At 40.2% G+C, this 14953-nt stretch overlaps 2 long non-coding RNA genes across 2 annotated transcripts in view; one reads left to right on the forward strand and one right to left on the reverse strand.

The window, feature by feature from the left end:
• Nucleotides 1–14953, forward strand: part of LOC122462003 — a 25135-nt gene continuing 10182 nt past the window's right edge. Inside the window, exons 1-3 of the long non-coding RNA XR_006284321.1 lie at nucleotides 1–11; nucleotides 1160–1465; nucleotides 3456–3506. This is a non-coding gene — a long non-coding RNA (uncharacterized LOC122462003). The remainder of the gene's footprint in view (nucleotides 12–1159; nucleotides 1466–3455; nucleotides 3507–14953) is intronic.
• LOC122462004 overlaps nucleotides 12156–14953 on the reverse strand; it is a 4424-nt gene continuing 1626 nt past the window's right edge. The window contains exon 3 of the long non-coding RNA XR_006284322.1: nucleotides 12156–14447. This is a non-coding gene — a long non-coding RNA (uncharacterized LOC122462004). The remainder of the gene's footprint in view (nucleotides 14448–14953) is intronic.

Consider the following 14953-nt stretch of genomic DNA (forward strand, 5'->3'; position numbering starts at 1 on the left):
ACGTGTGTTCTGTTAACAGTTTAATTTGAAGAAATCAGGAAAAAGAACAAAGAAGTACACTTTCTACATTTCTAATTTAGGCCCAAAGAAGCCTTTGTTAATGACCCTGAAGCATCTCTTCCGCATACAATTTGCTTTGGTTTTGGAAAGCTGTTTTCAATTAAAGATATTTATAAAGAAAATTATTTTCTGGCATTGTTTACATGCCAGCACTGAGTTGTTATAAAAATAACAAAATTGTAAAGGGACAATGCAGCTGGCAATTTCCAGAGCACATCTCCTTCTGACAACAGCTGCTGTGTACTGCCTTAAATTATTATCCATGTATTTACAGACTTGGGTATGATTCTGATCTCACTGACATCAGTGGAATTAAAAACGTGGGAAACTTGTGACTGTAAACTAAGGTCCTGAAGTCCTGCATTCCTTAATCAGGCAAAACTTCCAATGTCTTCAAGGACTGCTCGTAAATAACAGTAACTTTTCAGGCTGGCATAAGGCTGAACAAGTAGAAGTGGAGAGGCAGCACCGAGGGTTTAATAAAGTGTAGTAATAATATAAAGAGCCTGTTGCAAGATAATAAGAAATCAGTTAGTTATCTGATGAGAGGTGATTTTTGCAGGGGTAGCAAGTTAACCCTCGCTCCAAAAGGGATGTGGGTTAAAGTAGGCCTTGTTATATACACACCATGCTTTTGAACTAATATAGTGGAGTAGTTCCATCTGGAAATCCCCAGGAAATAAATACTATTTACTGATGCACAGTTGAACAAGAAGCAAGTCTCTGTACATGATCAGATTAGTTTTCCGCAGACAACCAAGTGGTTTTCCAGAAAATGCCTCATGGATAGAATAAGGAGGATAATGAACTTGGATCAAGGGTTAAATAGTATGTACTGCAAATGAAATAGAAATAAAAAACAAAACAAAACAAAAACCTGGATACAAACGACAATAAATTCAGAGCATTTAACATTCAGGCAACATGTGGCCATTCAGTCCTCTGCATTCTCTGTGGGTAGTTGGAAGCAAGATAGCTCATACTGGACTCATTGGCTAAGCTCCAATTGGCTATTATCCAACAAAACTGCAGGTGACTGCAGAGGGAGTCGTTAACTCATTACAAATGGAGTTTCTGGGTTAGGCAGCTACTAAAGGAGACCCTTTCTTCTGTGGTCTAGAGTTTCTCATGTTGTTAGTTGCTGCTGGGGGTTCCATAACCCAGGCAGTATTTCAAGGAATCTGACTTAACGGAATTGATACAAGCATAGTTGCTTTAATAGCATAGTGAAGAGTGAAAGAGGCCTCATTGCACTGGAGCTGACACTGTATCTTTTCTCCCCAGCTCCCTCAACAGACTGATCTCCCAGTCTAGAAGCTGCTCCATAAGATAGATCACTGGGACGAACCTTCCTTACCCTTAATTCTGTGTGTCTCAATGCCAGAAACCCCTATAGCAAAGAAAGGTAAGTCATACTTCATCCGATGAAGTGAGCTGTAGCTCACGAAAGCTTATGCTCAAATAAATTGGTTAGTCTCTTAGGTGCCACAAGTACTCCTTTTCTTCATACTTCAGGGGCTCCCTTAGAGTTTCTAGTCCCTTGGTGTATTTAGATTCCATTAGTATTTTGGGATGTGGTAGTATTCTAAGGAAATCAGGGGGATATTTATAAATCACTCAGACCAGTCAGCTTTGATTATAGCTGATTTCCAACACCTTCTGTAGAGACCAGCTGTGCCTTTGAGAGCCTTATATAAAGCAAATACTTCTGAAAGTCTTAGCAAACTGTTCAAGGTAGTGGGAGTTTTGTCAGAGAAATATCAAATGATAACTGTAAGAACACTGAAATGAGCGGGGATCACTGAGATTCAGTTATAATTGCAATAAGAAATTGTGTGGAGCCTAGTCCTTTAGCCAGAATCTTGCTCCTATAAAGAGTCCAGGAGCAAACCCATCAAATGTTGTGGTGGAACTGCCCTCAAGTCTAATGAGGCAATATCAGCTAATTGTGAATAAGAAACTGCTTTAGCTGAATGAGTTGAAAGAAAAATGTACATAGAGCAAAGTTTCAAATTAAACTAAATTGCTGCCACCTAAATGTTGTTTGTAGGTAGATGCACCTAATTCTAAATATCACTCAAGGTTTTTGTAAGGTGAAAATGTTAGTAGTGTCCATTGTGAGCTGTTAGAAGATGGGTGTTTTCACAAATGTTCTTAGCAGGAGCTGTCAGGGCTTGGCAAATACTGTATGCAGGTTTGCATTTTTAGGTGATCCCAGTTACATAGATTATACACACCAGGGAAAGTCAAACCTATAATCTATTTTATGAGAACTTGAAATTATTTGAAGCCCGTTATTCTGTGATGTACTTTGCTGCTCGTCGTAAAATAGTAAGTGTGTGTGTGAGTGTCTGTGAAACAGCAGTGTCCTCTGTGCTGCTGGGATTTTATTGTATTTGACTGCCTGCAGAGAAACATCCAAGGGAAAAAGTGAATAGAAAGCAACTATTCACAGTGTGTGATAATAAACAGGGGATTTTACTGATCTTTGGCTAGGAATGAGTTAAGCCGGTGGGAGAGAGTTCACACATGAAATTAGACTGACCTTAGCCTAAGTGGCTTACTTTGACTGGGCCTCCAGCACCTATTTCTCAGGCTGGCCTATGCAATCTGGCATAAGCCTAACAGCTGCTGTATCTCTGGTGCATTAATGCATTATATCCTTTTAAGGTGAAATTCATCTCTGTGCAGAGAGCTAAACTTGGACTTAAATGGTGCACAGACTAAGTGCTTGCACTCTGTGCTGGGGTGAATTTCACCTTACATGTAACAACTTAATCTCTACTTTGATATTGCAAAAAGAAAAGGAGTACTTGTGGCACCTTAGAGACTAACCAATTTATTTGAGCATAAGCTTTCGTGAGCTACAGCTCACTGCATCGGATGCATACTGTGGAAAATACATAAGATGTTTTTATACACACAAACCATGAAAAAATGGGTGTTTATCACTACAAAAGGTTTTCTCTCCCCCCCCACCCCACTCTCCTGCTGGTAATAGCTTATCTAAAGTGATCACTCTCCTTACAATGTGTATGATTATGATAATTGATTATCATACACATTGTAAGGAGATCAATTTTGATTATCATACACATTGTAAGGAGAGTGATCACTTTAGATAAGCTATTACCAGCAGGAGAGTGGGGTGGGGGGGAGAGAAAACCTTTTGTAGTGATAAACACCCATTTTTTCATGGTTTGTGTGTATAAAAGCATCTTCTGTGTTTTCCACAGTATGCATCCGATGAAGTGAGCTGTAGCTCACAAAAGCTTATGCTCAAATAAATTTGTTAGTCTCTAAGGTGCCACAAGTACTCCTTTTCTTTTTGTGAATACAGACTAACACGGCTGTTACTCTGAAACCAGTTTGATATTGCTTTCTCTTGTTTCCAGAGTTTTACATCTAACAGGACTGGCACTTGGCCAATGCATGTCAGAGAACAGGTTAGTAATAATATAAGGGTGATCCTGCAGGCCACTTAGACAGAACTCTCATTGATTATAATAGCAGCACTGGGCCTTAATTAAAGATTGTGAGACTTGGCCTATGCACGGTTTCAGTTTTATTGGTGTATGGATCAATTCCTTTTAAGAGATGAGAGCTGGCACTTTATTCCTGACCATATATAATGCACTTTGGTATTTAAAATGTAAATAAGCTGGTCCAGAGATTTAACTTAAAAAAAAAAAAAATGCAGGGCTTGATTCAGCACAAACCACAGTGCAGAAGGCAAACACTTTTTGCTGAATCAGCTAAACCTGCTTATTACATACAGGTCACAACAATCTCTGAGCCTGTCTCACAGAATTAACTTCTCTATTTCTTTTACTTTTTGCTTCTCTCTCCTCATGTTGGCTCCTCACGAGGAGCCAAAGCCTGTGCTGGGAAACAAAACCAAAGCAGGGGGGCTTTAATAACCTGAAATAAAGGGGATGGAAGCCTGCCCTCAACCAATGAGATCTGAGGCACCTACCCTGGTGGGTTGCAGCTGTTACTGCTGAGTATGCGCAGATGTATGTAGGTTACTTCTCCACTATACAAAGGTGTAAGCCAGGCCCTGTAGAATCTGTCTCCTAGAGCTATCAACCCTTACCTGTCCAGATTGCAACCACACTTCCACACTCAGTGAGGAACACCATGGTACTCTGTACCACGGACTAGAGCAGTTCGTCAGTGCTTGTTCTCCACTGCCTGCTCCCCTCCCACAAAGTCTAATTGTGGAATTTCTGCTGCATTTTGGACCAGAGCAAAAGACTGAAAAGGCAGGCATGAGCCCAGCAGAATTCTCCTGTGCTCATGCTTTAGAGCCTTGTAAAGTTCATGGCCAAGAGGAATTGCAAGGTGAGAGCAGAAGAGACTGGGGGAGAGAGGCAGAGAGTGAATGAGGTAAGGGATAGGGGGAGGGGAGAAAGGAAGTTTCCAGGATAGTGAAAGAGGATGCATAAGAAAAGAGAGAGAGTTGGGCATTGAAAATGGAGGCAGAGATGGGGGTTAGACAGGAAGGTGGCAGTTGTGATGTGAGAAGAGAAGAAGGGTGGGTGGGAGAGAATGAAAGAAAAAGAAAATAGGAAAAAGAAATAGAGCGATGGGCTGGAAAATGGCACAAGATGATAAGAAAATGAGATCAAGACAATCAAATGAGAGGACAAGAGATGCTGCATCTCAAGGAGGGAAAGAAAAGGCCCAGGAATAGGAGTAAAATAACAGAGCAAATGTTCAGCAGAGAGCTGGTCAAATATCTCAACAACTGAGTCATTGAATAACTTAATCAATGAAGAACAGCAAGGTTAGTCAAGTAATGTCTGAATAATATCTGACCTAGTTTAATCCCAAACCACTAAGCTTGGTAGCTTTTGGCAGCCATCATTTGACTGATTTTTTTTTTTCAACAACTATGTATCTATTCTGTTTTGCTCCAGGATATTTCCTATGAAATATCCATGCCTTTTTTGTACTTGAGTGAATCCACAAACTCACCAACTTGATATCTGAAATACTATACTCCAATACAATAATGATTATTGATAATACTTAGCTCTTACATGGCCCTTTACGCTTTCAAAGTGCCAAAGAAACTTTAACTCTTGAATCTCAGATTGCTTTCAGACAAGCAAAGTGATCACTGGCATGTTCCCCTATTTTAGCCTGGAAAGGAACCAAAGGCCCTGAGTAAGGTGATTGTGATAAGAACCAAGTTTCATTATTGTCTAGGTTAACCTGAGGGGGTTTCCTGTGGTGGCTGCATGTCTTTAGACATTTTCCTTAAAATAACAGCAATGATGCATCTACTTTTTTAAAGTAGTGTATCCAATTGGAATTCCTCTAAGGGTATGTCTACATGGCAGCTGAGAGGTGTGATTCCCAGCACAGGTCGACAGATTTGCACTAGCTCAGCTCCAGCTAGCATACTAAAAATAGTGGTGTGGACCTTGTAGCGCTGGTGGTGGCTCGGACTAGCGGCTCAAGTTCAGACCCTGGGGATGGGCAGGCTCAGACTCTGGCAGCTAGCTGGACCCACCACCCGTTCTGCCACACTGCTGTTTTTAGCATGCTAGCTTGAGCTGCCATAGCACAAGTCTGTCTACCCATACTGGGAATCGCACCTCCCAGCTGCAGTGTAGACATACCCCAAATTTTCCTAATTGTCTCAATTATCTCTGTAATAATATCCCAGATTAGAACTCTGTGATTTTTGCTGACCTGTGCTCTGCAGGTTTGTGAAAAGCTTTTCTATGGGTTTCTTCTGTCCTTATTTAGGTAAAATTCCTGTTAACATCAATAAAAGACTGCAGGATTTAGCCCATTGACTTCTGTGGGAGTTGCACCTGAGGGAAAACTGAGGCAAGAAGGATTTAGTCCATTAAAAAGGGTTTGAGGAAGAAGTAATGATTTTTTTTTTAAAATAATTCTGATAGTAACTATAGAAAATCATGCCACTGATGGTTCAGGGCTACATTGGACTAGATAGGACGTGGGCTCTGCCCATGCAAGGGAGTAAGGACAAGTAAGAATTTGCCTTACACCCCTCTGCAGCATTAGTGAACAGCACATTTGCTTTTTAATAAATAGATAAATATTCACCCCATCATCTTCTGCGAGGAGACAGGTTTTCACCACCTCTACCATGGAGCAGCAGTTTCTATTTTAAATTATTCAAGTGGGTTTCTAAGGCTGGTTCCCCCCCCCCCCCCCCAAATAAGTGAAAACTAATGCCATTGGTTACCAGGTAATGGAGTGATCTGAGGAAAGCTTTGGTAGAAAGAAAATTCTTAATTCAGTGTGAATATTCTGGAACCAAAGATTACAGATATGCTAATTTACACCTTCTGAAGATCTAGCCCTATAGCTCCTATAGGACTTACAGGGCCAGATCTCAACTGGTGTGAATTGGCATATACTGTATAGAACAAATTCCTATAGGATATATAGGGCTAGATCCTTCAGTAAAGTCAATGGAGCTACACCAATTTTCGGCAGCTGAGAATCTGGCCTATAGTCTATAATTAAGTATTTTATAGATGCTATCACAATGTCTTATGGTCACTTATATTTTCAATATAAGTGGCATAGTCCTGCTCCCACTGAAGCTGATTGGGATTTTCCATTAATGTCACTGGGTTTGTAGTATGGATGCCCAAGGAATATGCAAACACACTTTTGACTTAAAAACAACTAAAATTGAAAACAAAAATCTATCCCCGAAACCATGGTTTGACAGTCAACCCGATAACAGAGTTTGCTTGGGCAACCCTCGTGCTACTTTTTATCAGCTGTATAACTTGTGTACAAGAATTAGTTTGCCTAAAAATAATTATTCTATCTTAATGAGTCATTGTTCTAAGCACAGAGATATTGCACCTACTCAGCTAAAAAAAAAAAAAGCTATTAATATATGAAAATTAACTGAGACAAGTTAGCAACAACTGCTCTGTTCTCTAATTGTCTAATTCAAAATAAGCTTTACAGACTGGCTTAAATAGGCTGCGATTTAAGTAGTTGGTTCCCTAATTTATTAGTCCCCTTTGAAAGTCCCAGCCATAGTCCCTTGCTGGATCTCAGTATACATAGATATGTGTCATTTCATGGTTATCTCAAAATTTTAGAGAAACATATTTGAGCTCAGGAGGAGTAATACATGGATTGACTTCTTTCCATTCTCTTATTCCTTCTCGACTATTTTCTTTCACTTGTATTTTCCTGGAACAATATCCCAAATCTGATCAAGTAGCTTGGAGTGGTGTTTGGTTTATAATCACTTGCACAAGCTGCTTTCATTATCCGTTTGGCCATCCTTCAACTCCAGATCAATAGCTGGATCTGTGTATTATTGGAAAACTTGTAGCATTACTACACTGAAATTCTTCATTATAGACGTGCTGCCTAGATACAGCTGTTGATGGGTGCTATGCCTTAAAGTTATCAGGGAATCATGCCCTTTGTACTTGGCACAATTAATGCATTTCCATTTCTGTACTTGCTGCCGTTCCATGGCTAAAAAGCATAGCAATAGAGGCAGAGTATACTTTAATGCTCATATAACTGTTTTTCAGAAATGCCTGCTCAGAGTGGCTCTTTTTAAGGTCTTAATTTTACTGTGCACATGGTTTTAAGTCCTGAACAGGAATGAACAAGCTAACAGGTTTGGATAAAATAAGAACCTACCTGAACCTGTGACCAACTTTGAACTGCACCTGAATCTTTGAGATCTGGAAATATTCAGTCATCTATTTTTTTTTTCCCTAGAGATGGGCTTGAATCAACCCCCAGATCTGAACACTCTGCCCCTTAGGTTTGTATTGTGAACTCCCTATTTTGTAGGTTGGACCCAACTCTCTGTGTTTTCCATTTCATGTGTGGTTTTTCATTGGACTGGAAGTGGATGTGCTAAAGAACAGGTACTACAAGAATTTATACATACTTTAATTGTATTTCTGGGAAGTCTGGGGAATCTCTCACACGATATTGTTTTTGTGACTTTTCCAATCCAATAAACAGACCAAATAGGTTAAGCTTTGACTAGACTCCATACTTTGGAACGTTTTGTGACCCTTTTGAGATTTACCTGTCAATAATCCTGAGCTTACAAATCCCAATGAGAAAATAATGGAGACAGATAGGATTCCAGCATACAAGTGTTTGAGTTCTCTGGGAATTCTAGTGGACTTTGTACGTGAGAAATGCGCCCAAGCTGCACATTAAGGATCTGAGTGCAACTTTCCTAAAGTTTGAGGTTGTTCTGATATGGGACTGTTCAGCCCAAAATAGAATTCAGAGTAACAGAATTTGGATCTAGATCTGGTTCTGAACATATCTAAAGTTTGGGAATTTGTCCCTGCTCATCTCTAGTTCACTGTATATAAATGAATGTATGCAATATTTGTGACATACTACCAAGCGGGAGTAGTTAAGCTCTGACCTTACAGTTAAACAATTTTAACTAAACTTAATTCAGAAGATTTAGTAACTTCTTTCCTTCAGTGAACAATGTACTTTCCCTCAATTAAAATAAATGCATAACTGGTAGTACATTCCATTGGAAATTGGCTTCATCCCTAAAGCAATAAGATGTCTGCTATAATCTGCAAGTTATCTGTTAGTTTATGATCTGTTTTGTTTTTTCTTGACTGCACATTCATCCCAATGCATTCTTTAATTTCTGCCATTCGCAGTGCATTCTTATGTGAAGGTATGAGGCTTTTATACATATACCTCAACATGACTTTCTTGAAAGTAGGAATGTGTTCATCTCTGCATGCAGCCTAAGGAGTTTTGACCTTGATAGGTACATCTTACTGTTTTAGTATTGCTAACTTTTTCCATCTTGTTGCAGCCTGACAGGATACTGAAAAGTCTTTAAAAAGCAAGTGTAAAATGGAACTAGAAAATCTCTTTGCACTCAGTGTGCACAAAGATAGACACACTGGAGCTGGCAGTAATTACTGGACCAAATGTGCACATTCTTAATATTTCAAGATTGATTTAATTTGAAAAGCAAATAGTAATAGGGGACAGGCTAGCTAGACAGTAAACAATGTATCCCATGCTGATAACTGATTTAACAGGTTGTGGGATTAATTTCTAATATAGACTGTAGACAGGTTTCATGTAGGCATTACTGTCTGTTTGGCTGGTCAAACGGGAAGGTCTTAAGTGTTCATTTTTAAGTGGATTGAGGGTACAATTTTGTAAGCATATATTTCAGAAGTGACCTGGGCACTTAGGTGCCTAAATCTCATTGACTTTTAATGAGAGATGAAAGAATACTGGAATGAACCCTAAAGAAAACATAAATCAGACAGCACAATTGTGATGAATAAATGGCTGTCTTCATGCTATTCTAAAGACTTATCCACAGTTTGTAGGATCAAAAATATTTCTTTGGATTGCCAAGGACTTAATTGCTTAGAGAGATAACTAATGGGACTCTAGTTCCTTTCACCTCTAGTTCAAATCCAGCCCATGGTGATAGTGTTTGAAAGGCCATCTCATGTTTGATCAATAGATTAGTGAACTTGCTTCAACTCTTGTTGGATGCATGGCCGTCTCACAAAACCCACCAGGCTAGTTGGCAATTTTTGCTTCCCAAGTGGTGTTGGTAGCATCCCTCTTTGACAGTCTCATCAGAAGCCAAGAACTGAATAAGATTTTGGGTCAAATTCTGCACTTGATCAAACCCATTGGAATCAACAGAATGTGACCCATTTTCAATGACTGAATTCTCGCCCTCAAGAAGTAATTAATCGAAAACAAGGCTGAGGCACACGGGTATGTGGGGGCAGGGGTAGCCTGAAGCTTACGTACAGAACAGCCTGAGTGCTATCAGGGAGCCCTGGGGTTGAGGCTACATTTAAACAGGAAAAGGAAGCTAAGCAAGACAGAGAGAAGGGGCAACAGCTATGCTAGCTGCTATGGATTGAAGGCCCCTGGCCCCCAGCCTGACCTAGGCCTTAAAGAACTTGGTTAAGCTGTGCCTTCTCTGGATAGGGTCCAGAGTGACCTAGACAAACTGGAGGATTGGGCCAAAAGAAATCTGATGAGGTTCAACAAGGACAAGTGCAGAGTTCTGACTTAGGAAGGAAGTGCGCCGCTACAGGCTGGGGACTGACTGGTTAAGCATCAGTTCTGCAGAAAAGGATCTGGGGATTATCGTGGATGAGAAGCTGGATATGAGTCATAAGTGTGCCCTTGTTGCCAAGAAGGCTAATGGCATATTGGGCTGCATTAATAGGAGCATTGCCAGCAGATCGAGGGAAGTGTTTATTCCCCTCTATTCAGCACTGGTGAGGCCACACCTGGAGTATTGCATCCAGTTTTGGTCCCTCCACTACAGAAGGGATGTGGACAAATTGGAGAGAGTCCAGCGGAGACAACGAAAACGATTAGGGGGCTGGGGCACATGACTTATGAGGAGAGGCTGAGGGAACTGGGGTTATTTAGTCTGGAGAAGAGTGAGGGGGGATTTGTTAGCAGCCTTCAATTACCTGAAGGGGGTGGGTTCCAAAGAGGATGGAGGTAGGCTGTTCTCAGTGATGACGGAACAAGAAGCAATGATCTCAAGTTGCAGTGGAGGAGGTCTAGGTTGGATATTCGGAAACACTATTTCACTAGGAGGGTGGTGAAGCACTGGAATGGGTTACCTAGGGAGGTGGTGGAATCTCCATTCTTATAGGTTTTTAAGGCCCGGCTTGACAAAGCCTTGGCTGGAATGATTTAGTTGGTGTTGGTCCTGCTTTGAGTAGGGGATTAGACTAGATGACCTCCTGAGGTCTCTTCCAACCTTAATATTCATGATTCTATGACCTCCTGCTTAAGGGAATGGAAGAAAGTCAGCCTGCCTCCTGGAACAAGAGAACAAGGAATGCTCCTGGCTGGGGTTGCTTTGGGTTTTGGCCTCCCCTCCTCAGACCTTGTGCAGTGGGTATTGCCACTAACCTTGTTGTGTTTATTCTGTGGAGAACTACATTCTTTAGAGAGAACTTTATGTGCTGAATTCAGCTGATAGGGAAATTGAGCCATTTGGATTTGTGTTACCAGATCACAGCAACCAGGCTCCAACCAGAGACACCACTAATGTATTTCTAAATGTAAGCTCATGTATTGTATTCTTAGCTATGGATTTTGTTACCACTAGCAATCAGAATAGTCCTGAGCCTTACCAACTTTAAGGAGCATTGCAATAGCATGGCCCATCTAGAAGTTACAATATTGGGAATAAACTCCTGCACATCAGTATTGCAACACAGCTCTCTGTAATCCAAAATATAACTTTCTTATTAGATACCTAGATCCAGAGCCTCTCAGACCAAGTCAAGTTGTTGGGCTCCAGCAATGTAAGTTCTGGCTCCACTGGGGAACTTTGAGTTAGCTGGTTCAGGAGGGAATAGAACCAGGCTTGTAGGAGATGTTTCTTTCTCAGATAGGAACCCTGTTGGTGGAAACTATGAAGCCCTGACTGGTTTAAATTTGCTCTTACTAGGGCTAAATCCTTCATTCAGGGTAGCCATTGTCCCACATGATTGGGATGCAGAATATTCCCTAAGTTTTAGTATTTAGTGTCACCGTTTACTAGCTCATTTTAATGGTTACATATGTTTTCATATAATTATCTATTAAAATGTATGTTTTTAGAACTACAAATTAAAGATTTCAAACAAAACCAACCCCACCCTCCACAGATTCCTTGTTGTGACAGTTCCTACAGTGCTTTTCAGAGTTGGTTGGTTTAAAAAACCACAATCAAACTCAAAATCCAGATAACTTCAACCAGCTCTAGTACTTGCCCAGTGATACATCTTTCCTGCTGTAATGAAAGAGCCTGTTTAGTGGCTAAGGACTGGGAGTCCTGGTTCCTCGGTTCTTTTTCTACCACTGAGTAAACTGTGAGTTTGGGACAAGTTGCTTACCTTTCTGTATTTCAAACTACCAAGCTGTAGCATGGGCATAACAAGTCACCTACCTCAAAGCTGTGTTGTGATGTGTAATTAATATGACGAAAATGCTTTGAGATCATAAGAGGAAAGAATATAAATAGGGAAAATAACATTTGTAATACATCGCAGCATTCTTCTAGCAGAAGACAGAAGTCTATAGATATGGTGAATATGGTTTCATTTTATTTACATAGCTGAGTTGGTGAAATTTCATTTGAAAACTATCTGAAAAGCATCAAACACAAAAAGATCCATATACAGCTGTTTTAATATTCAGTAGCTGAATCTAATCTTTTCACAAAATACAACTGTGTACTTTGTGAAATGGAACTAAATGCCAGTTTGCTTAATGTAGTTAGCACCATACTTAGTGTAATAATGCTGCTTTATACTCTCCTCATGTTTATTTTGTCTGATTGCTCCACACTGAAAGAAACTATCAATATAGTATTTGCTGGTATGAATAAAGACAGGAGGATTATAGATGCAGTTTTATGGAACATGACTAGAGATGGTGATTCCTCAAATTAAGAACTCTGACATTTGGGAGGGAACATCCAAACCACACAGGTTTACAATGTTTATATATTTATCTAAATGAAATGACTAAAAATGAGTATACAATACATAAAAACTTTTAATTAAAGTGGGTTAACATTAATAATCAAATTAGTCTAATTATTGGGTTGAGTAAACCCTATCAGATAAACCAGCCATTCCTTATAAATTCTATGTAAGGAATGTGAGAAGGCAGCATTCTTGTCAAGTTAACACCCAAAATAACAGGGCATTATCAATCTCAGTGCGAATTGATATATTTAGGCTCCAGCCAAATAGCTGATATAGGGAGGATCAAATCACTCCCAGGTTGAAGCTAATTTTGAGGTAGCTTGCCCAGGTTAATAGTGGTTAGGTGATAGCCAACCCATATAATACAGGGTTATAATGAATTCCAATATAATTCAAGATGACAGATCTTTTTTGAATATTGAATGTAATAAATTTAGGTGAAAATAACATGATTTCTCAGGATTAAGCATACAACTCCTAACCCATGAAATGTGTGTGTAACCTAGTGCTGGTTTTCGTATCTGAGGAACTATTCTATAGTCACTACTTAAATTCTGAGAGTTATAGCCATGGCTCTACTAGCCATCTGCTAGAGTTAAAAACAAGTACAAGGAGGCTGAGGTAGAAATGTTCTTCTGCAAAAGCATCAACCTTTTTTATTTGGTTTTCCAATGTCTATTAGTAGGAGGTTGTTGTGACTTTTGTGGTTTCATTCAGCTTCTGGAATCAGGTATCTAGTTGAAGAGATTACCTGATGGTCTTGGTGATTCCAGTATTTAATGTTGATAGAATTGCTGGCTAGATGTTACTTGCTTGTAGAGTATGTTGATGTTGTATTCTGTTGGACTCCCGCTCCCCAGACAGGAGGGTGGAGGAAGCACTGGCCTCTTTGTTAGGTACAATAGCCACAGACCAACCACTAATGGCCATAGCAACAGCCGTGGCAAGCAAGCAAGTCAGCAGCAATGTTCCTTCCACTTTTTGAACATGGTGACCTGACTGGTATTTTCTCCTTTGAAACTTCTCTTAGGAGCTTTTTGGTACATCAGAATAGAGAATTCTTCTTCTTCTGAAGCCATTGACATCACCCAATGGGGTCTGATTAGGTCCCCTTCATAGAAATGAAAAACCTTCGTCACTTCAGGCTCGGAATGTCCACAGATCCAAAAAAAAATACAGCCAGTTGGTCAGCAGGTCCCTGGGTATTTTGAGGTCATGGGTCAGTCCACAGACAGACATTCTTAACCACCCTAGAATGTCCTGACTCAAAAATTACATCCAAATGCAAAGGTAGCAAAAAGTTCTAACTGAAATCAGGAATACACCACTCAGACTTGAACTCATCCAGACAGGGACAGTTCCTGTTCTACAGATTCATGTACCTTCCCCTTTATATTTTGATGATCAACTCAATTTTGAACAGTGTTTTTTAAATACACCATCTGGGAGAAAGGTTAGGTTAGATTTTAACTTTGAATAAAAAGTCTTGTCCTCCTTAAATCACAATTCTGGCCTTCAATTTTTATGTGCAGGCCTGTCTGCTGCAGAATGGATTATAACTAGGCACGAAGCAGATGCAGAGGGAAGATTCCTGGCCCCAAGCATGTGGAGTGGTTGCAGATGTAAAGCCCACACTGTGGCCCCATTGTGAATGTTATGCCTCCAGCAGGGCCAAAGGATTTCTCTGCAATTTCTCCTCCTAGCCACTGAGGCTGATAGAGTGCAGGGGGTTCAGAAAGTGAAGTTCCCCCTCTCCTTCTGCTAGCTGCACTCCTGTTAGATCCAAATCAGCATGGAGCTGTGGTGATGAGGAGTTGATCACAGTTGCTGCCTCAGTGGCTGTCGTCAGTGAGGAAGGCAGGCAGAGCCATGTGGCATGGGACCCTATTGTACAGTAAAAATAGCACACATTTGCTGCACACCTTCCATTTCAGATTGTTGAAATATTCTGTGATGTACTCACTGAGAAATGAGAATCCTCACATATAGAAAGTTCATCCATCCTAAATACTAAGACCTTTACTTAGTTTTCACTCCTTCCTACACAAGTTCACACTAACTTCATGCACACGCCCACTAAAAGACTGAGTGATAACTGAATAAAATCTGTAGGGTTTGGCCATTGGATTTGAGCTCCAATATATCAGAGTATGTTAATACTGGAAGTGCTCCCGTTGGATGTATACATTTTCTGTGTGCGCCATCTGCTGGCGTGTGATCACAACACAGTGCCCACTCCCAAATCTTTTCAATTGCCATTGTAATTAAACAATTACAAATTAAGTAAATAAAAAGATGGTAAATATGTGAATAACACATCCTCTAGTTTTTTGAAAGTACCTCTAAGGGGACTGCAGTGTGTGGTATGTATGTACTTATAAGTGTCAATG

This window comes from Chelonia mydas, chromosome 10 (genome assembly GCF_015237465.2).
Source record: "Chelonia mydas isolate rCheMyd1 chromosome 10, rCheMyd1.pri.v2, whole genome shotgun sequence".
In the NCBI taxonomy this organism is placed as follows: Eukaryota; Metazoa; Chordata; order Testudines; family Cheloniidae; genus Chelonia; species Chelonia mydas.